This window comes from Acinonyx jubatus, chromosome B2 (genome assembly GCF_027475565.1).
Source record: "Acinonyx jubatus isolate Ajub_Pintada_27869175 chromosome B2, VMU_Ajub_asm_v1.0, whole genome shotgun sequence".
NCBI classification, from domain to species: Eukaryota; Metazoa; Chordata; class Mammalia; order Carnivora; family Felidae; genus Acinonyx; species Acinonyx jubatus.
In genome coordinates, this window is record NC_069385.1 from 133,964,007 (window position 1) to 133,987,185 (window position 23,179).

General features: G+C 45.4%; 1 protein-coding gene across 9 annotated transcripts in view; it reads left to right on the top strand.

Moving 5' to 3' along the window:
• Positions 1–23,179, top strand: part of PHACTR1 (phosphatase and actin regulator 1) — a 560,468-nt gene that overhangs the window by 241,118 nt on the left and 296,171 nt on the right. The window contains exon 1 of one of the 9 annotated variants that reach the window (XM_027040307.2): positions 5,370–5,746. The exons of 7 other annotated variants lie outside the window; for them this stretch is intronic. The gene's annotated coding sequence lies outside the window, so the exon portion shown is untranslated. Of the gene's footprint in view, positions 1–5,369; positions 5,747–5,938; positions 6,219–23,179 lie in introns of those variants that run through there. One more of the 9 variants, XM_027040308.2, reaches the window with a different exon arrangement.

Consider the following 23,179-nt stretch of genomic DNA (forward strand, 5'->3'; position numbering starts at 1 on the left):
TTTCGACTTTCTCTCCCTCTCTCTCTCTCTCACAAAAATAAATGAAGACACTTAAAAAAACACAAGATACATGCATTAGCCTGTTAACAAATGAGCTAACAAGCGAGTACGTGATCCTGCATTCTTTAGGGGCATAATCGCACATCAACTTTCCATAAGTGGTGTTTACAAGAATGACCCTAAAATGTTACATGCACCCTGACATTTATAGCAGCATTATCAACAATAACCAAATTATGGAAAGAGCCCAAATGCCCATCGACTGATGAATGGATAAAGAAGATGTGGTATATATATACACGTACATACACACACACACACACACACACACACACTGGTATATTATTCGGCCATAAAAAAGAATGAAATCTTGCCATTTGCAGCAACATGGATGGAGCTAGAGAGTGTTGCTCATGCTAAGTGACATGAGTCAGTCAAAGAAAGACAAATATCCTATGATTTCACTCAAACGTGGAATTTAAGATTACAAAGCAAATGAACATAGGGTGTCAAAAAGAGAGAGGCACACCATAAAACAAACTTTTTTTTCTAAAATTTTTTTTGATGTTTATTGATTTTTGAGAGAGACAGAGACAAAATGCACGTGGGTTAGGGGCAGAGAGAGAGGGAGACACAGAAGCAGGCTCCGAGCTGTCAGCACAGAGCCCGACGTGGGACTTGAATTCATGAGCCATGAGATCATGACCTGAGCCGAAGTTGGGCACTTAACCAACTGAACCACCCGGGCGCTCCACAACCTCTTAACCATAGAGAACAAACTGATGGTTACCAGACGGGAGGTGGAACGGGGTGGGGGGGGGGATAGGGTAAATAGGCAATGGGTGTTAAGGAGGGCACTTGTGATGAGCACCGGGGGCTGTATGTAAGTGTTGAAGCCCTAAATTTTACACCTGAAACTAATATTACACTCTATGTTAACTAACTGGAATTTAAGTAAAAACTTGGGGGGAAAAAGAATACCTTAAAACACCTGTTGAAAGACTGGAAATGCTATTCAAGGTGCCACAGTTTTGAAAAATTGAGAAGTCCCTATCGTGCAGCTTTCTCGTTGAAATTAAATGAAATGTCTGTAAAATGCTTACTACGGTGTAGGGTACTTAGTGGTACTAATAAATCTTGGCTCCTCCTATGCAATGATGATGGTGGTGGTGATGACGTGACGATATACCAAGCAGTTAGACAATTGGGGGGGGGGGCAGAGGTGGATGGAAAGGGAAGGGTATTGGAATGTCCCAGGCATTTATTGAGATGCTACTATATCCCAAAGTGAAATCAAAGGCAAGCATCATGTGGTTCCCCCCCTTAAGGAAATGCCTGTCCAGCGTGTCATGTAATTACAACAGAATTGTGATAAATGGTATGGACATCTATTTGTAAGCGTGGTGTAGACGACCTAGGTGAGGGGGCTGTTAATTTGGACTACAGGGTTAAGAAACCCTACGGTAAATACTTCAGCTAGGCTCACAGGATTTTTCTGCCCGCGAAGAGGCAGGCATTTTCAGAAAGGACGTTCCAGGCAGAGGGAACAGACTAACCAGAGGCATGTTGTCATGGAAATCATGAATGTAGACCAAGGTAAAAATCAAAGAAAGTGTAGCCAGGAGATGGGCCAGAGAGTTCCCGGAAGGCCAGTTTATGATTGCCTATGGATCTTATTTGAAAGGCGTCAGCTTGCTCTGAAAGGTTTACAGCTGAGACGCGACGGGGTTAAATGTCTGCTTTCGCCGCGTACTCACACTGAAGGCAGGATTGAAAGTCAACATGAATGGCTGGAGAGGGGAGGCAGGGAGCCCAGGCAGGGGTTCCTGGGATCATCTGGGATAGAGCAGAGGTCCCGGAACTGCAGAAGAGGTGACAGGGAGACCCGGTAAGACCGAGTGGTCTGTTGGAGGGGTTCCAAGGAGCGGAGGGAGACGTAGAAAGTGCAAACACGAGGGGCGCCTGGGTGGCTCAGTTGGTTGGGCGACGGGCTTCGCTGGGGTCACGATCTCATGGTTTGTGAGTTTGAGCCCCACGTCGGGCTCTGTGCTGACGGCCCGGAGCCTGGAGCTTGCTTCGGGTTCTGTGTCTCCCCCTCTCTCTGCCCCTCCCCTGCTGATGCTGTGTGTCTCTCAATATATAAACGTTAAAAAAAAAAAAAAAAACACAACTGCAAACATGATTCTGAGGTTCCTAACTCGGGCAACTGGGGCTACCCAGTGAAGGAATGTTTCATAAACCTGAGATTTATTTCTTAATCTTCGCTATCCTCTGGTGGCATGAAAGAAGCTGAACCTTTCAAACCATTTCAGTTCCGAGCTCATTTGATCTTTTCTCGCTCCATCCAAGAGAACACCACTTGATTTATGCCGTAAGGCCAGCACCAAATGAATGTAATTTATCTTTCTAAACGTTTCAAGTAGGGATAAGCAAATGCATCCTCAGAAGAACTCCAAGCCCCAAGTGACCAAATAGGTTCTGAGGTGGCACCATCCAATGTAGCCACTGGCCACATGTGGCTATTGAGAACCTGAAATGTGGCTACTCCCCCCCTGCGGAGATGTGATGTAGGTGTTACATACATATAATTCATACCAGGTTTCAGAGATTGAGTATGAAGAAAAGAATAAAAAATAATTTGTGGATAATTTTACATTGACTACATGTTGAAATGACATTTTGGATATATTGGATTAAATGAAATAAACATACTGCCAAAATTAATTTCACCAGCCATTTAATTGTAGTTCTAAGTTTTTTTTTTAATTTTTTTTTAACGTTTTATTTATTTTTGAGACAGGGAGAGACAGAGCATGAATGGGGGAGGGTCAGAGAGAGAGGGAGACACAGAATCTGAAACAGGCTCCAGGCTCTGAGCTGTCAGCACAGAGCCCGACGCGGGGCTCGAACTCACGGACTGTGAGATCATGACCTGAGCCGAAGTCGGCCGCTTAACCAACTGAGCCACCTAGGCGCCCCAGTTCTAAGTTTTTTAAAGGATAGGTTTTTAAACGTTTATTTCTGAGAGAGCGTGAGTGGGGGAGGGGCACGGGGGAGGGAGACAGAGGGTCCCAAGCCCGCTCTTCACTGTCAGCATGGAGCCCGTCGCAGGACTCGAACCCATAAAGCATGAGATCATGACTTGAGCCAAAATCGAGAGTTGGAGGCTCCGCTGACTGAGCCACCCAGGTGCCCCTCACCAGTCTTTTAATGCAACAACTAGACAATTTTATTTCATTTTATGTTTTAAAAATGTTTATTTTGAGAGAGAGAGAGAGCAGGGGAGGAGCAGAGAGAGGGAGACAGAGAATCCAAAGCGGGCTCTATGCTGACAACACAGAACGGGGCTCAATTTCACCAGCCAAAGTCTGACGCTTAACCGACTGAGCCACCCAGGCACCCCTAGACCGTTCTAAATCACATATGTGGCTCCCCTCATATTTCCATTGAACAGTGCGGGTCTGGGAAATTCATTTTTGTGGTGTCAATATTTAATGACTATATACAGACCAAGGGTATATTTTGTATTATGGCTTTTCTCCCCATTATTGAGGAGGGTCTCATCACCTGATGCTTCCTATTCTCTTACTGTGTAGTTACCTTAGCAACTGTGGCAACATTAATTATATTTACGATACCTAGAGGGGCTGAAGTAAACAGGCATCAGTCTTTCACTGGGGTTTACACATTTATATTTTTTTCACATGTGTCTGCGTCTTTGCAAAACCATGCATGGAGAGTCGGAAGGCTGGCCTGTAATCCCTGCCTGTGTCACTGGCTTTTTCGGGTCTGTATAAGGAGAGTAAAAATGATCCCGGGGCGCCTGGGGGCGCTCAGTCGGCTGAACGTCCGACTTTAGCTCAGGTCATGATCTCATGGTCCGTGGGTTTGAGCCCTGCGTCAGACTCTGTGCTGACAGCTGGGAGCCTGGAGCCTGCTTCGGGTTCTGTGTCTCCCTCTCTCTCTGCCCCTCCCCCTGCTCACGCTCTGTCTCTCCCTCTCTCTCAAAAATAAATAAACATAAAAATAAAAATAACGATCCCGTGCCCACTTCAGAGAGATATGTGGATAGACGCTTACAACGACTTTGGAAGCTATTCTTAGGACACAGTATCAGTCTCCTGTCAGCACAGCTTTATATAGTAATGGTATCTAATGTTATGCCCAACGCTGGAGGTAGAAAGGAACGGCAGGGTAGTTTCCTCTGGGGGCTATAGGCCGGGTGCAGAAGGGAGCAAGGAGGTCAGAGTAGGACAGACCAAAAGAGGGTGATCAGGGTTAGTATTTGTTCCAGTAGACTTTAACAGTCCTTTTCAGGTACTTCCCACATTCAGCAACAAGCCTCCACTGGCTGGGAGAAGACAGGGAACCCAGAGCCCAGCCCCCTCCTCCTCCAGCTCAGCCTGGCTTTGATATGGACAAAGCAAAAGCTTGCAGTTTTTTTATGTTGGATTATCATGTTTCATGATGCTTTCAGTGTTCCGCTCGTTTTACACCGTCCGAGTTTCTCAAAGAGCCTCTCATTCGTGGGTCAATTCTATGGTCTAACATGCTGCCCCCTCCATGAATATCACAGAAATGACGGATGCCGAGAAAGGGAAATTGGAACAGACTGGGATGATTCTTATCACCTTCGCCCCAGACAGTGCTGGCTTCAAAATATCCAGGGAGGTTTGCCTTCAGGGTTTCAGTTTGGTGGAAAGTAGGGGGTGAGAGAGTTGGCTTTTAAAAGGTATTTGCATAGCAAGCATGTGGCTTTCGGTGGGGGTGGGGTGTTAGGCTTATCTGAGGGGGCTGGGGGAGGGTTTATGGTGATCAAGGTCAGGTGGGGAGAGGGGAGTTGGCTGATGACCCCTCAACCCAATTTACCCCTTTGACATTTCAGGGAACTTAAGATTTGTGGCAAAAGTAGTAACCACTCCAGGTTTCAGCGCTCCTTCGTTCAGGTGTTACCCATCTAAGCCCTCTATCATTCAGCGATGTGGCTCATCTGGAGCCGCCCTGAAAGAAAATCAAGGAAGCTGCTACAGTTACATCTTAAGATGTTACATCTTAAGCAATCTCTGCTGGCTAGGCATTGGCATTTAGGAGGTCCTCTACCCAAAAGTATCAAACCAAAGGGAAATACAAATACACTGCAAACATGTAGCACTCCCCTCTGCCCAACCTGAAGTCTCAAAAAAGAACTGCCAGCCAGTTTCCAAGGTCTCCCTCTCTACCTCTCCCTTCACTCCAGGGGGAGGGGGAGGGGGAGGGGGGGAGGCCTGTGAGGGGAGGGGCGGGGACTGTGGTTTTCTGATCCGAACTCCCAACAGCACAGTTTGAATTATATAATGGAGCTGCTGTGAGTCAGGTGACAGGCTTACTGAGTAATTCCCTGCAGAAGGAGACAAACTGCATGTTAAAAAGCTCAACAAATACTAAAAAAGAAAATAATAATAAATAAATAATAAATTAAAAAAAAAAAAAAAACATAAAAAACTCCGGCCGTGAGTTCCAGACTGGCAAGCGGCAGTTTTCTCTGAATTTTCTCCAAGCCGAAACCGCTGGGCTGGCTGTCCGGGTCCGGAGGCTCCCAGAGGCTGCCTCGGAGGTCCAAGTGCAGGTCGGGGGGTCTGGTTGGGTTACTTTCTGTTTCATTTCGAAATGTTCCCTGCCTCTGAAATTGGTTGCCTCCAATGTCAAGGAAAACGCCTGGCTCCTTGGAGACTTCAGCCAGACTTTTAAGAACTGGGGCTTTGTGAAGGTAAGAGACATCAGAGTCCTGCCAGCCCCCCCGGGGGGGGGGGGGCGCCGCCCAGCAGTGGCCTGGGTGCCAGCAGGGAAAGCCAGGAGGAGTCTGCCAACTTGTTCTGGGATCTGGATGAGGCTGGAGAAACCTTGTGTGGAAGGGTTTTAAGGTTCCACGGGTGGCCACCCAGCCCATGGTGAGTGGGATCGGTCCCTCAGCTCCCGTGGGCTCCCTTCCAGCCCCCATCCCGTGTTATGGAGGAGATTGTCAGCAGTCCGGGACTTGGCACGGGCTGGCCCGGGGCCGGGAAGGAAGGCGAAGGAGCCGCCTGGCACTGAAAGCCTTGCCTGGGTGTGTGTAGCATGTGTATTTCAGACCCGGAGGCTTCCCACTGTTGCTTAGTCCAAGAAAGCACAGCTGTTAGCCAGAAAACAGACCCGGAGGGGAGGATACTTGCGTGAGCAAAGAGCTTGGGAGCGCCCATAAGGTAGGCTTTTGAGTCTTAAGTAATTTTCATTGCTTTTTGTGTGTTTGTTAGTTGGGTTTTGCATTCGGTTTTTTGTGTGTGGTTGGGTTTAGGGAATCTTCCCCTTTTGGAGCTGCCAGCGTGGGTTGATTTGGGTTTTCAGTCTTCGGAGCCGGTTCACGGGATGTCTTGGAGCCCACTGGTGGGGCTGTGGGTGCCTGGAAGTCAGAACACTGTGATGGGAAACTAGGGATGTTTTTCAGATCAGGGGGATTCACTTGCAAATCTCACTGCGGTGGAGACTTGCTGGGCGCCCGCTGGGGCAGGCAGCACTTAGGAACCTCAGGAAGTTTCCGACTTAAAGAGACAGGAGAGGAAAAATCCATCCGGGGGGGGGAGGTGGGCCCCGGGGAGACGTTGTGGATGACAAAAGAGAAAGCGGACCGGACCGGGGAATAAATAGAAGGACAAAGAACGGTTTGGTTAGACCCCATTTCAGGCTGTGGCATTTTGAGGTGTGAGGCGTGGGGATAACAATCAATATGGCAACGGATCACAGCTTGCTGGGCATGAACGGGAACGGCCACCATGGGTTCTTTCTCTCACGGATTCCTAGAGAACTCGGGAAATAGGCAAGGCGGCAGTTTTGAGGGGTTCCTTTTGAATTGTGGTTCTTTTTTGGCCACACTGAGGTGCTCTACACAAAGTACGGTGATGTTCAAGCCAAAGGGAACATGTGTTCAGAATGATGCCTCGTGAAGAGATATTCAGGTTTTTGGCCGCCTCTTACCCCTTTGCAACCTCACTCCTTGGCTGGGGCAAATTCTATGAGTCAGACGTGTCCAATATAAACAACTCTTTGGAGGGGCACAAGGATCGCCACGAGAGAGTATTCGGATATCACAAAAAGCAATGATCCTGACTCAGCGATTCTTTGAGGTCACCAGCACATTTGGGGATCGAAAAGATTCCATTTAGCACAACTAAATGATGACCACAGAGCCAAATGGGATAATGCGGTGAGGTTTCTGATTCATGCCCCTGTGTGAAATACAGATAGCGTAATATCACAAATATTCATAACACGAGAGAACAGTTCATGGATCCCCCTTTGCAGGCCTTGGCAGTCCTTCCAGAAAGCATCGCTTAGATAATTAATGACAGCACACGGAGCGCCTTTTATGCAGATTTCCACCCCTCGAAAACGGATGCATTTCTACATTTCCATAATATACCGAGGACCGAGATTCATGAGGGTGACCTCTGGACACCATATGATCCACCAGTGCCTTTGAGATCACAGAAGATAACACGGTGCCCTGACGAGTTTTACTGTTGAGTGCCTTGCCTTGCACTCTGTGATTCACTCAAATTTGGTCATCTGCCTAAATCATGGTGCCCACATTTTCCACCCCAAGAACCAGGACTTGTGGTTGCACAAAGGATTTTTGTGTTACTTTCAGGGTGAGGCACAGTCTGGGAAATGCAGTTTGGACACCAAGATAATAAGTTTGGATGTCCGCTTCTGGGACAGTTCAGTAGCTCATGTGACAGCTGATCAGAAGAGGCCAGATAGGAAGGGGAAAATCTGGTCCCCGTAGAAATGTGGAGACTTTGTTTAAAAGCGTAAGCCTCTGTGTTCACACTGACTTGGGCTTCGTTTCCAACTCTTCTACCTACTCAGTGAGTGACCTTGGGCAAGCTTCCTGACCTTTCTAAGCCTCGGTTTTTCCCTCTGTAAAATCGGATATTAATAGTAGTTAACTCACAGGTTGTATGGGAAGTGAATAAAGTGATACATAAGGAAGACGGCACATAGCACAATGTTTGGCATAAGTAGCATCGAATAAACAGTACCTGATATTATTATGGTTATGATTTGTGACTTTTGGTGACCACTGTTGTTAGTGCTATGATTTGTGATGTTTTTAGTGACCACAAAACAGTTGAGAAACCAGTTCATGGTTTTCCTTTTAATATCCCAGAGACGAGGGAATAAATAATGTTGTGCAACTTTACAACAACGTTTGGGATCCTCAGAATGTTCTGGAATGAAGCTGTTAGCATGTCTGTTCCTTTTTGTGAATCATTGTCCCCACGTTTTGCACAGAAGAGTCTATTGAACTGGTTGAAGCCACACAGGACATCGGTGGCAGCACCGGGGCGGGGGGGGGAGGTGGATATCTGTCCCCAGGCTCCCTGAGCCCTACCTGTGGGATTGCACTGTTCCTGATGATCCCACTGGGGACCACACCAGGGCTGGCCCCACCAAGGCAAGGTAGCCCTTGTCTCTGGAGAGCCTCAGACACTTTCCGTGGATGGAGTCCGGTGCGGCCGACTTGATTTTCCTCACTTCAGCTTGCTCTTAGTTACGCTGTGTCATTTTTTTTTTCTCCAGAATTGCTGGTCTTAGAGCCCCTAAAGGTGTTTACCCACGTGGCCAGCTCATGCCGATGGGTGGTTGTGATCATGACCCCAGCACTCCAATTGGAACAGCGCAAAATTTGCGACCCTGCAGCCCCTTCTGGGCTCTTATTTTCTCTTGCAGCCTCCCAGTGGGGGGTGCCTCCCATCAAGCAACCACCGATCACATGCTATAATAAAAGTCCAAAAACAGTCATATAATTAATCTAAAGGCTAACGATGTCAAAAGGCCTTTCTTTTTGCATTCCATGGGTATTCTGCTTCCTGTAGGATTCAGAATCCACAGTTACAGGGAAGGTGCTGAGAGAGGGATTTCATAAAAGGTGCTCCAGGTGCCTGGGCTCTCAAGGCAACAAAGTGAATAAAAATACCCCCTGCTCCCCGACAAGGGCAGAGTGAAGAATGGTGTAGAGTGTCTTCTTTTAAGAAACCCACCACAAAGACAACACAAAAGTCTAAAATTAAGACAAACAGAAATGGGGGGCACCTGGGTGGCTCAGTTGGTTAAGCATCCGACTTCGACTCAGGGCATGATCTCGCGGTTCGTGAGTTAGAGCCCCGCATCGGGCTGTGTGCTGACAGCTCAGAGCCTGGAGCCTGCTTCAGATTTTGTGTGTGTGTCTCTCTCTCTCTGCCCCTCCCCTGCTCATTCTCTCTCTCTCTCTCAAAACTAAATAAACATTAAAAAAAAAAAAAATGAAGAGATGACCAGAACCTTCGACTATTCCCTTGACAATGTTTAGAACTTGAATGTTAGCTGGGCCTATCAAGAGGTTTTAATAACTATTTAGGATTAAAGAAAATCGACAAAAAGGAAGGAGCGTGTATGTTACTAAAAAACGGGATTTTCTTCTTAGGGGTACAGAAGAAAATCACTGTGAATAATCTATAGCTAATGAATAACCTATAACTGCTGTATCCATTTGCTAGGGTGACTGTAACACAAAGGCTCAGACTGAGAGGCTTAAACAGCAGAAACTTATTGTCTGATGGCCCTGGAGGCAGAACTCCAAGGTGGTGGTGTTGGCAGTTTGGTTTCTCCCGAGACCTCTCTCCTTGGCTTGAATATGGTGGCCTTCTTTCTGTGCCCTCACATGTGTGTGTGTGTGTGTGTGTGTGTGCGCGTGCATGTGTGTGCGTGTGTCCACGTGCACACACATCCCTGGTGTCTCTTCCTCTTTTTTTTTTTTTGAATGTTTAATGTTCTATTTATTTTTAAGAGACATAGAGCATGAGCAGGGGAGGGGCAGAGAGAGAGGGAGACACAGAATCCGAAGCGGGCTCCAGGCCCCGAGCTGTCAGCACAGAGCCCGATGCTGGGTTCAAACCCAGGAACCACGAGCTCATGACCTGAGCTAAAGTCGGATGCTTAACTGACTGAGCCACCCAGGCACCCATCTTCCTCTTCTGATAAAGACACCAGTCTGAGGGGATTAGGGCTCTGCCCATATGACCTCCTTTAACTTTGATTACCTCCCTATAGACCTTATCTCTAAATGCAGGCCCATTCTGAGGGGGGGCCGTCGTCAAAGTGCCCTCAGTACTGGGGGTTAGGGCTTCATCCTGTGGATCTGGAGGGCACACAATTCAGCCCATAACCTCTATCAATTAAGAAAGCTCATTAAAAGGTATGTTCTTGTTTTAGAAATTTATTAGATCCCTAAAGGAAAATACAATCTCCAAAATCTCCATGGAGAGACATCAGGGAAAGTGGTCTGGGAGACGTGACTCAAGGTTCAGAGGAGCTTGACTTCCTGGGGTATTTCTACTAAAAGGGGAAGCACGGAGCTTGAGTTCTGACTTCCTCCCAGGTGTTCTGTCCAAGAATTAGCAGACTGTCCCTGTCAAGGTTGCATCTCTGTGGTGACAGATGTTCTTAGAGAATGGATTTAATTGTTTGGAATTAGAAGCTCCTTCGAGGTCAGAAGGACTGTGGCATTTCCCTGGCTAGTTTCCCACTTCCTTTCAATGTTCTGTCTCGTAAAGGAAGTCGGAGATTGGTCCTGCCATCCGGGGTCCTGCCGTGTTCAGAGTGATCGTGCACACTTCAGTCAGTCTGCAGCCCTCCCTGCTCTTAGTCAGTATGAACAGTGATATTCAGTGACACGGTTGCCTGAAATACACACACATGTACATTTATTTACTCCTGAAACAGAATTTGTGAGTCGAGAGGCAGATGGTTTGTAAGTGATGTTTACATATCACTTTCTTAATTTTTAAATTTTTTTAATTAATTTTTTAAATGTTTATTTTTGAGAGAGAGCGAGAGAGAGAGAGAGTGTGAGTGGGGGAGGACAGAGAGGGAGGGAGACACAGAATCCAAAGCAGGGCTCCAGGCTCCGAGCTGTCAGCACAGAGCCCCATGCGGGGCTCAAACCCACAAACGGCAAGATCATGACCTGAGCCAAAGTCGGACGCTTAACCGACTGAGCCACCCAGGCGCCCCTATTTTACTGAGTGGTGCCATGCACTCACAAATATTTGTTGAATGAATGAATGAGTGAGTGAATGAATGAATCCCTCGCTTGGCATGTCCTCTACACAGACTGTTTCATAATAACATTCCTTTACGCTTAAATAGATTTTCATTCTCTTTTTTTTTTAAATTTTTTTTTTAACGTTTATTTATTTTTGAGGCAGAGAGAGACAGAGCATGAACTGGGGAGGGTCAGAGAGAGAGGGAGACACAGAATCCAAAGCAGGGCTCCAGGCTCCGAGCTGTCAGCACAGAGCCCCACGCGGGGCTCAAACCCACAAACGGCAAGATCATGACCTGAGCCAAAGTCGGATGCTTAACCGACTGAGCCACCCAAGCGCCCCTACATATCACTTTCTTTTTAAATTTGAGATCATTGATTTCAGAGAAGAGATACGAGGCCCAGCTGATGGCTGAGATGTCCCCACAAATATGGGAAACGCAGGGGGACTGACACCTCTTCTAAAGTCACAGGCATGAAAAGGCACGGAAGAGAAAGTGGTAACAGGCGAGGAGCAGGTGATTTGCAGTGTCTGCAGCTAAGAGTGGGCGTGCTCCCTGCCTTCCTCTCGCCCCTTACCCCTCACAACCGCCCCTTTCGGTGACCATTTGCACACTCCGGGAGGGCACATCCCAACAGGAAACGTGAGGAAATCATGCAAACAAGGCATACCTAGATTTGAAAAACAAACAAGCAAACAAAAATGATGGTAGTGAAAAGTTATATTGGAAGGGACAAGGAAGCACACATTTAGTGACTCATAAAATACCCTGTTGGGTCCTTTTGCTTTAAAAAAAAAAAAAAGATACGCCTGCATGCCCAAGGGGAAAGGATCGGTTCCCCAAGCATCATGACCATACCTCCTGAGTCTGCTCCTGGTGCTGTCTTGACACAAACGAGAACACACTGAATCCTTAGTGGACGGATTTCCCCCTCTAATGGGATCCCTTTCAGAGGCAGAGGAAGGAAGGGGTCAGCAAGCTAAATGAGTCTGCCCAGCCTTCAAGCTGTTTGGGTGTGGTGTCTCCATGTGGCGAGTTCTCTTGTCTGGGTTATTAGAAAGAGGCTGTTGAAACCGGGATACAATTCAGAATATGTCAGAATAAGAATTACTTAGCACTGATTTTAAGGTTCATGACTTGCCCAAAAAAGGACCTGGAGCCTGAAAAGTTATAAGGATACACAATCAGGAACAAACCATCAGACCTCAAGAAAAAATTAACATTGGTTCTCTTTGGCTTTCGTATAAATTAGGAACATAAATTAGGAACTCTTGTTTAAGCTGGTTTGTTCACATATAGAACTTCCCAAGTGAAGAATGTGGGTTTTTTTTTGTTTTTGTTTTTTTGTTCTTGTTTGTTTTTTGATAAAGCAAAAAATCACTACCTTGGGGATTTTGTTGTCATCGTTGTTATTGTACTTAATCGGTAAGCACTTACTGGTTACTGAACCAAGAACCCTGTTTTGCAGGGTAAGAAAAGATGAATCAGATCTATTGTATCTAGAGAAATAAATCATGTATGTAAAAGTTTTAATAAGATACAGAACTGGCAGCTTCATGAGAACAGAAAAAATGGTTACTGAGGTTGAAAAAAAAAGATAATTCTAGCTAGAGAGGGCTTCGGGAATGTTTTCTGTTTTTTTGTTTTGTTTTGTTTTGTTTTTATTTTTAGTGTTTATTTACTTTGAGAGAGGGAGAGAGAGGGAGGGAAGGAGGGAGAGGGAGAGAGAGAGAGGGAGAGAGAGAATCCCAAGCAGGTTCTGCACGGTCAGCACAGAGCCTGACACGGGGCTCGGTCCCATAACCGTGGGATCAGGACCTTAGTTGAAATCAAGAGTCGGCCACTTAACCGACTGAGCCACCGAGGCGCCCCTGAAGATGGCTTTGGGAATGTTTTTAACCAAGGTCTTGAGGGATGAACTGGTGTATTTCAGTGCGGATGGGGAGGAGGAGAAAATTCCCAATAGAGGAGAGCTGGAGTAATTGGGAAGCAGAATGGTACCTGAGGTGGGTGAGCAGGCCCGTTTTAGGAGAGGAGCGGGTAGAAAGAAGGCGACCAGTTGTACATTCATTGGAGAGAACTTGAATATCAAGCAGAGAATGACATGGTCGGAGCTTAGAAATACGCGAAGGATAGGGTGAATGGAGAGAGGGGGAGTGCAACAGTCAGTTACAATGTTATTGCACCAAACAATGGTTAATAATGATGATGATGATGATACTAATAGCAAGTAGCTCTCACTTGCTGAGTGCCTAGTGGTTGCTGAACATTTCCTTTAGATATTACTTTCTGAGCATCTTCTTTGACCCGCCCAGCAGACCTGCGAGGTAGGTGCAAATAGCCAGGTAGGTGCAAATCGACTTGATCCGCGTCATTCGCAGGTTCTGTACTTGCACATTTGCTTATTCACTCAATTTATTTGTAACCCCAATACTCGTGATGCTTTCCGTCATCCGTGGGCATGTGCAGAGCAGCACAGAAATTTTGCCCCACATGTATATTTCCAACTGAAAATCGAAGAAGGTGAGACTCTGCTCTCGTGTTTCGGCTTCATACTGTAATCAAGTGGTGTTTTCATGGTCTATTTAGTCTCATGTTGTTCATGGTGTTTTGTTTTGTTTTGTTTTGTTTTGCTTTTTGTTGGTTAACTCTGCTGTAAAATGGTCCCCAAGTTTGGGGCGCCTGGGTGGCTCAGTCGGTTAAGCGTCCGACTTCAGCTCAGGTTGTGATCTCACACCTCGCGGTTCGTGAGTTCAAGCCCTGCGTCGGGCTCTGTGCGGACAGCTCAGAGCCTGGAACCTCCTTCGGATTCTGCATCTCCCTCTCTCTCTGACCTTCCCCTGCTCACGCTCTGCCTCTCTCTCTCATATAAATAAACATTAAAAATTTAATAATAAAAAAATAAAAAATAAAATGGTCCCCAAGTATAGTGCTGAAGTGTTCTCCTGTGTTCTTGAGCACAACAAGTCTGCGGTATGCTTATGGAGAAAATACGTGTTTGATGAGCTTCGTTCAGGAATGAGTTATAGTGCTGTGGGCCAAGTTCAAGGTTAATGAATCAGCAGTAGATACTAAGAGGTCTTCAAACAGAAACACACTTAATACAAGGTATAAAATGATCAGTTGGTGAAAACATTGTGACCAGAGGCTTGCGGGAATCTTACCATACATTTCCCCCAGGAGCAATGGTTCTGTATTCAGTAATTGAGTGTTCACACTGACTTTAGAGAAGAGGGCTACTTGAATATTGAGAATCCTATAGTAATCTCCTTCGCACAGAGTTAGAGTAAACTAAGGCTGGGAGAAGATAAGGACCTTGCTGGAGCCTAGACAGCAAGCATGAACCCAGTCTGCCAGACTGGTGTCTCATTGTGCAATGCCATCCACTTGTAATGACTTAGCAAAGGTCTGGATCAGGTGATAGCGAGGAAAAATGGAGGAAGTAGAATCAACAGGACGTGGCCACTGATTGCATATGAAGGGCAAAGGGGAGGCAGGGGTCCAGGAGGACTCTGAAGTCAGCAGGAGGTGGTTGGAAGATGGTAGGAAGGGTAAGCAGCAGGTGCAGCAGGGCTTAAGGACCGGGGTCTGAGAACAGAGATGCCAGCTGTTATTTTCTGAGCGTTCATATAGTCCAGGTGCTACTGAGAGACTCTGCCTGAGCAAGCTCAATCCATGCAAAAGTCCCGAGGCAGTGACTATGCTGCCCATTTTACAGATGAGGAGAGTGAGCTCAAAGAACTAAAGCAACTTGCTAAGGGGCACCTTGCTTATACACGGAACAGGGAATTCAAGCCCAGGCAGAGTGACCTTGGAGGTTGGAATAACAGGGCGAAGTTTTGGAGTTTGAGATCTTGGAGGAAGAGAAGCATTAATGCTAATGATACCCTGTCTCGTTCTCTAATTTCTTGTTTTTAATTTTATTTTTTTCCAATATTTTCTCTTTGCACCACAGATATTCCTACCTTCCTGTTTTTGTTCAAGTTCTTCTGTCCCACAGGAATGTTGTTTTCTCTCCCATCCTTTAGGGTTCTTTTCTTTCTTTTTCTCCCCCCCTCAGTGTCCCAAAGGGATAGCTAAAATTATTTAATGGCTGCTGAAGTTGAGCATGTTATGTTGGTAGGTTGTGCCGTTTCATAAAAAAGTTTGAAGATTTCAAGGTTTCCAAGAATACAATTCATGTTACTTATCAACAATTCTCCTAATCGCTTCTGCATTTCACATTAATAGACTTATGGTTTATTGACAGATTGCTCATTAATAGGGGAAAACACAATTATGCTATTTGTATGTTAGATTTGGATAACGCGACACAAAAGACACGGTCCCTGTTTTGCATTTCATCTCCCAAATCGATTATCTTTGAACTTTTTTAAAGGTATAAAGTCCCTCTTTAAGTTTCCCAAATCCAGATCCCCGAGACTTCTTTGTCTACAACCCTGAGGTATGAAGAAATTAAATATTCCCCTGATACTTAGGTATTAAGCGTTATTTCCCCAGGATTCCCAACGGTACTGTGCCTGGGAAAGGAATAGTTTCTACACGCAGAGGGGGCTTCATCAAAAAAGGGCACGAGTTGTTTGTTATATTCAAAAACATATTAATGATATATAATAGGGGGAAAAAACCCACCAGAATCCTGGGCTCCCTCCTACTTTCTGAAAAGCCCCTCCAAGATGTCCAGAAGTTGAGCAATCTTTCTGACCACACAGAGGGGCTCTCCAGAGCTGTGCTGTTTCATCCAAACACCCCTGCCCACAGAGTTCAAATCCCGGAGGCTACAAGAATAAATAGCTTGAATCTCTGCAGGCAAGCAGGAAAGAGTTCACCTCCAAGGGACTTTCTTTTCTTTGAAATAACCCAAGTATGAAACCCTTCCTTTATGAATTAAAAAGAAACCTCTTGAACCATTCAGAAACCAGAAGAGGGAGTTGGAATGCATCTGGCAACTGTACTCTGTCCTCATTCAGCCGCAACCCTTAGGTGACCAAAGGCTGCGTTTGTGTAGACGTCTGGTAACGGTAGGAACAAAGGCGGAGGCAAACCCGGAGAAATCTTTGTCCTCTTCTTAAACTGTTATAACGTAAAAGGGAACTGGGAAGAGCGGAGCCGTGTTTGTTGGATTCCACAAACACTCAAAACCGTCTTTCAAGTATTCTGGATGGAATAAAGTCCAAGGTGCGTTTTGTCAAACCCGAGGGAAATTCGTTCACTCCATATGTTTCTGATTCATGTATAGTTTAATCATCAAAATGCTGCTTTGCAAGGACTAGTTATGTCCAAGAAACCTTTTATGAGCCATTTTAAAACATTATCTTGAAAACAGGAAGGGCTGTTTTGCCAAGAGCTAACAGATGCCTGAGCAGAGGTTCTGGATTTGGGGGGTGGGGGCAGAGCCCTGGAAATTGGAGATTTCCAAAGCTGACAGAGCCGACCTTATGATGCCTTTGGGGAATCTGCACTGCGTGCCTGTCTCACTCACTAGAATAATACAATCCTTCAGGGAAAATAACCCAAGGGGAAGGTGACCACTGGCTTCTGTGATTTCCGCTCAAACTCCTTCCCTTTCGTAGATTTCCATACCCTTTCACCACATTCCATTTGCTAAATGATAATTCAGCATATAACTTCTCTACTGAAATCTTGTTAGTATCTTAGCCCTTAAAAACCCAAGGTAGAATTTCATAATCGAGCTTGGAAAATAGTAGCTTCAAAGGAGCTACTAACTTCAGGGATAGTAAAAAAAAAAAATAATAATCCCATTATTTTTGAGGTTTTTTTTTTTTAATGAACTAAAATTCCCAGAATTGAAGCCGGCTAAGTTAGTTTTTTTTTAAATTTTTGTTTTACACTTATTCATTTTTTGATAGAGACAGAGCACAAGTGGAGGAGGGGTAGAGAGAGAGGGGGAGAGACACAGAATCCGAAGCAGGCTCCAGGCTCCGAGCTGTCAGCACAGAGCCCGATGCTGGGCTTAAACTCACAAACTGCAAGATCATGACCTGAGCCGAAGTCAGAGCTTAATCGACTGAGCCACCTAGGCACCCCTAAAGTAGCTTTTACGTAAAGTCAAGTTTATGTTGCTTTCTCTTTCATTGCTCTTCATCGGGCAGTTTTTGATCTTTTTTTAATGTTTATTTTTGAGAGAGGGAGTAAGTAGAGGCGGGGGGGGGGGGTGGGTGGGGTGGGGACAGGGGATCCAAAGTGGGCTCCATGCTGACAGCTGAGAATCTGATGTGGGGCTCGAACTTGCAAACTACGAGATCATGACCTGAGCTGAAAGCAAGAGTCAGACGCTTAGCCGGCTGAGCCACCCAGGTGCCCCACTGAGGGGGGTGGGTGTTTAACGTAAGTTCCCTGATCAGCTTCACTTGGGAAATTGCTAGAAATGAAAGTTCTCACCTCACATCTGCTTCGAGTGGTTCTCAGATTCCATGTACATCGGAATCATGGAGGCCCCATCCTGAGTTTCTGCTTCAGCAGGCCCGGGTGTGACCTGAGAACTTGTATTCCTAATAAGCCCTCCAGGTGATCTGCTCGTCCCAGGCCACCACTTGGAGAGCCACCACTCTCCACTCTTCCCAGTTCTGACCCCTGGCCTGCAGTTTAATCCCAGGGAGATGGGTACTGAAGCACAGGTGTAACTGGAGACCATCCCAGGTGCAGCTACTGATGGTTACTCTGAAATCTGTTTCAAAGATTTCACCAGGATGCCGTCTAGAAATTCCCATGGACCATTAATTCATCTGGTGACATGAGCTTTTTCTGTCATTGAAATGTTAAAGGACTTTTATGGCACAGATTCATGCATGAGGACTATTGGGTATATAATGGGAAAATGTCCTTGACGGGAATTGTATAACTGACACCAATGGGCCATACTGATCCTCAGACAAATCATGAAACCGGAACTCATTCATCAGAGAGTTCGGCTGGTCTGCTGCTCTTTGATGATCTGACAACACAAACAAAGACCTATGGAACCTTATATTTAAAAAAGCAGTTCACGAACGTTCAAATGTATTAGAATCACCTGGGAATCTCGCCAAATATGCAGATTTTGATTTAACAGGTATGACGTGGGGCTCAAGGGACTTCATTTCTAAGAGTCTCCCAGGTCATGCTAATACAAACCACACTTGGAGAAGAAGCAAGGTTCTAGAATAGTGGTTCATGACCCCGGGAAGCCTTTAAAAAAATTCTAAGTCAAATCCCTACTTGGATGTAGGGATTTCTAAAGCACTGCTGGTGATCCTAATGGACAGCCAACATTGAGGAGTTCTGACCTGCAGAACTAAAAGCAATAGTTCAAGGCTGCCTCTCTCAAAACCAGGTGTCTTGCCTGAGTCTTAGGTGAGTATTCAGTTGCAATAAACTCACACTTGACTTCTCTAATAAGCATCTTAAGTGCCCATTTCTATGTTGCTGATAAAAGAAAGAGGCAAATGCTTTAGATTCCAGATGTGCTGACTGCAGAGTTCACATTCAGCTGTGAAAATTTAGCAAACCATCGTGTACTCTCACCCCTACAAAGGTTCTCCCTGTTTACTCTTATAGGTGAGCTACAGATAGGACTGTGGGTACAACCAACATTGAGACTCAGGAGAAAAAAAATGTTTGATATGCTCAAGGACTTAGACGCATATTTGAGAATTCAGAATCCTGCGCTTAAGATGTCATATTCTTTTTTTTAATTAAAATTTTTTTAATGTTTATTTTTGAGAGAGAGAGAGAGAAAGAGAGAGACAGAGAAAGCAGGGGAGGGGCAGAGAGAGAGGGAGAGGGAATCCCAAGCAGGCTCCGCCCTGTCAGCACAGAGCCCAATGTGGGGTTCGAACCCACGAACCGTGAGATCATGACCTGAGCTGAAACCCAGAGTTGGACACTTAACTAACTGAGCCACCCAGGTGCCCCACGTCTATTTTTTTAATGTTTATTTATTTATTTTTGAGAGAGAGAGAGAGAGAGAGAGGGAGACAGAGAATCTGAAGCAGGCTCCATGCTGCCAGTGCAGAGGACGTGGGGCTCTAATTCACAGACCACGAGATCATGACCTGAGCTGAAGCCAAAGTCGGACACTTAACCTGCTGAGCCACCCAGGCGCCCCTGTAATATTGCTTCTGGGGAACGTCTGATTCTGCTCCTAACTGCACCCCAGTGGACCTTGTTGGATGAGTCACTTACAGAATGCACCCCGAAGTAGCTGCATGTGCTGTGGTCGGGGTAATTAAATATTGTATCCCTAACCAGGAGAGAATACCTGCCAATCAGAATTAGTTCAGTTTTCACCTAGGTGAAGCTGAACTTCCCATTCTCCCAATAATTAGCCAACAGCCGTGCTCACTTCTTAAGCTCGCTCCTACTTTTTGATAACAAAACTATGGCAAGATAGAAAAGAATATATTCCTATTTATGCAGACCCAATTTGTCTAATAACCAGTCATTGTAGTATTTTTTTTATTTTTGTTAATGTTTATTTATTTTTTAGAGAGAGACAGAGTGTGAGCGGGGGAGGGTCAGAGAGAGAGGGAGACACAGAATCCGAAGCAGGCTCCAGGCTCCGAGCTGTCAGCACAGAGCCCGACACGGGGCTCGAACCCATAAACTGCGAGATCATGTACTGAGCGGATGTTAGACACTGAACCCACCGAGCCACCCAGGAGCCCCTCCAGTTGTTTAAGTATTAAATCCCAAAGAAGGGGGCTTAAGTATACAGCATATTTTAGAAGTTAAATTTAATCCACCGAAAAGCCATTCTAATCTCACCCTCTCCCCCTCCTTTTTTTGCTGGCAGTATTTATAACAGGCTATAAAGAACTAAAATTTTGGACGCCATGTAAATATTTCCCATTTTATGCTACGGGTAGTTCATAGGCATGAATCTAAACTGACCGGAACAACCATCATTGCATAAGTTTTCTTCTTAACCATACGTCTCCATGAATTGAAACTGTGTAGCAATGGTCAGTAGCACGATCAGTAATAGAACAGACACAGCCTGGACAGTCACCATGAGATATCTCTTGTCCCTCAGGGCACAACCCTATTGGAAGCTCATCTGTGTACTTGGAGTTAACTTTGTTCTCTCACATATCAGGGTAAGGAGCGCAAACCAGCCAGTGTGTGAGGAAACGCTTCAGGAACCCCTTTCCTTGTTTCTTCTCTAATTTCATTTTCACCCGACACTAGCCTGGAACGCATCTCTTGGCCTCGTTACAAGTCTACTTTTGTCTGAGTTCTTGTTACTACTTAGACTTCAGGCTTCCTCCCAGTCTTCGGGGTGGCCACCCTACAGCGTATATCATCCCCTACTGCCCCAAGCAAAAACTTACTGTATCAGGAAATGTTGGTTTGAAATTAATTTTACTTTTTTGTGGTTTTTTTAAATGTTTATTTATTTTTGAGAGAGAGAGAGAGAGACAGAGTTCAAGCAGGGGAGGGGCAGAGACAGAGGGAGACACAGAATCCGAAGCAGGCTCCAGGCTCTGAACCGTCGGCACAGAGCCCGACATGGGGCTCGAACCCATAAAACCATGAGATCGTGACTTGAGCCGAAGTTGGAGGCTTAACTGACTGAGCCATCCAGGCTCCCGTGTTTGTTTTTTTGTTTTTTTTTTAATAGTTCAGTACATACCTTCTGTACAAAGGTTAAAACATGACTCAATAGAGATTTAAGAATGAGCCTTCCCAACCTACCCCAGGTGGAACTATTTCCCGGATTACGTAGAATATTGCGTAAGTCATTCAGCCATGTTTTGTTCAGAAATTAGTCAAGGAGAAGGAAATGCTGTATAACGCTATATATTTCTTGATATATAACACATCTGTATACACACATCCCCCCAACTATCCCTAGTAATATGTTGGTAGCAAACAGACCCAGGAAATGTCTGATAATTCAGCCTTCGTTTAGCTTCTCTGAATTTAGCAAAGAAGAAGTCTGAACAAAGTGGAGAAGTTTTTTAAATCCATCCTATTGATAAATAGCTAGAGTACCAGGTACCATGCAAGAACCTGAGGATACAGTGATGAATAAGATAGATTGCAAGTGCTGCTTTCTCAAGGCTTACAGGGATCGCAGACAAACAGGCAGTTATAATGTAGCATGACGAGCTATAGAATCAGGAGCCAGGAAAGCACCTGTCAAAGACTTCCGGAAAAGAGCAGAGCCTCAGCTGAGCCCTGAAGGATGCATAGAGGCTGTTGTCCGAAAAAGGCAGAACGCTGATCAGTGTGTGCACAGGGTGAGGGGGAGAGTAAGTAGTAATGGCAAATGGACACGTGTCTTCTTTCAGGATGGTGGAAATGTTCAAAAATTAGATTGTGGTGATGGTAATTCAACTCTGCAACTATGCTAAAATTCATTGGCCCATGCACTTAAAATGGGTGAACGTTATGGTATGTAAATTATGTCTCAATAGAGCTAGGAGAATAAGAAGGAGATAATCCCTGCTAAGAAGTTCTGATGCTCTCCCAGTGCGGGCGGGAGGCTATTGGTGATAGAGATTCATGCGCCTGCCTTTTAGCAAGCTCGCTGTGGGATCCTGCACAGCCCCTGCTGTGTAAGGCTCAGGTGAGGGGAACAGAACTGACCTCAGCGGAGCAAGTCTGCTGTGTAACCAACACTGCATCGACATCTTTTGCACATGATCTCATTGAAATCCCACAACAACCTGCTGGTACGTTGACTCTGTCTGGATGGTTTATTGAAATGCAATTCTGTTACATCTGAAATGTAGACAACCACCACTTTACCGAGGAGAAAATGATGGTGCAGGGAGGTGACGTCACTTGCCCGAAAACGGACAGTAAGTGGCAGAGCCACGATTGGAGCGCAGGAGACGTCTGATCTAAGGCTTGGTCTTTCTGTTCACCCTGCTTGTCTGAGATTGGGCAAAAGGGCGTGCATGGCACAGAGTAGCCCTTCTTGGTAGATTGCCCAGCAGTAATTCTTAAACATACTTGTGTTTGTTTCCTGTTGTTGCTGTAACAAATTATCACTAATGTAGTAGTTTAAAACAATGCAAATGGATTCTTTCTGGGGGTCAGAAGGCCCCTTCTAGAGGTTCTAGGGGAGAACCCATTTTCTTTCCTCTCCAGACCACCTGCATCCCGTGGCTTGTAGTTGTCTCTTTGCCATGGGATCACAAAAACCTCTGCTTTTGTCTTCACATCTCCTTCTTCTTTGACCTGACCCTTTTGCCTCCACACAAGGACCCTTGTAATTTACATTGGTCCATCTGGATAATCCTGCATAATCTCTTTATCTCAAGACTCTTAATTAAATCACATCTGCAAAGTCCCTTCTGCTGTGTAACCTAACATATTCACAGGTGGGGGAGGGGCTAGACTGTAGACATCTTTGTTGGGGGGGGGGGGGCATTATTCAACCTACCACATCCCTGCTCTAGAAACCTGTGTTTGAAAGGAGTCTCAGAATAAACACAGCCTTCCACATTTTGACCTTGAAGGTACACTCAAAAGCTTCTCTTTATTCATAACAACCCAAATCAAGAGTAGAATCAAATAATCCTGCTATTTGTGTCCCATTTTAAATGTCCTCCTCTTGAAACTTTAGAGGAACACAATAAATTAAAAACTTGATGATGTGCCATTAAGAATATCATTTTCCTTTGAAGGTATTATTATTAGTTGATAAATTGCAGGCTTGCTTTAATCTGTCAAGCCCTCAGAGAGATCTCACACCGAAGGAATGTGGAAGTTTGGACAAATGAGAGCAAATACACATGTAGAATAATATTTATATTGCTCATAAACTGTCTTGAGGCATACTTTCTCTTCTACAGTGTCATTTAAGACAATTATGTGCTTCGTAAAGCACTGTTCACATAGGCCAGTGTCTTATTTTTTAGAGGTTCTGTGGTGTCTATTTTGTTCTGGGTTTACCTCCTACAGCAACAGCTGTAAATTGTCAAAGTCAAGGCACCGAATTACAACAGAAGATGAACAAAAGCAGCGGCCATGAGGCAGCCTTGAATCTGCGGACTGAAACAGCGCAATTTAGAGAAAGACGCCTATTTTTATGTAAGGGTCCAGGGCTCTGAGCGGTTATTCTTCC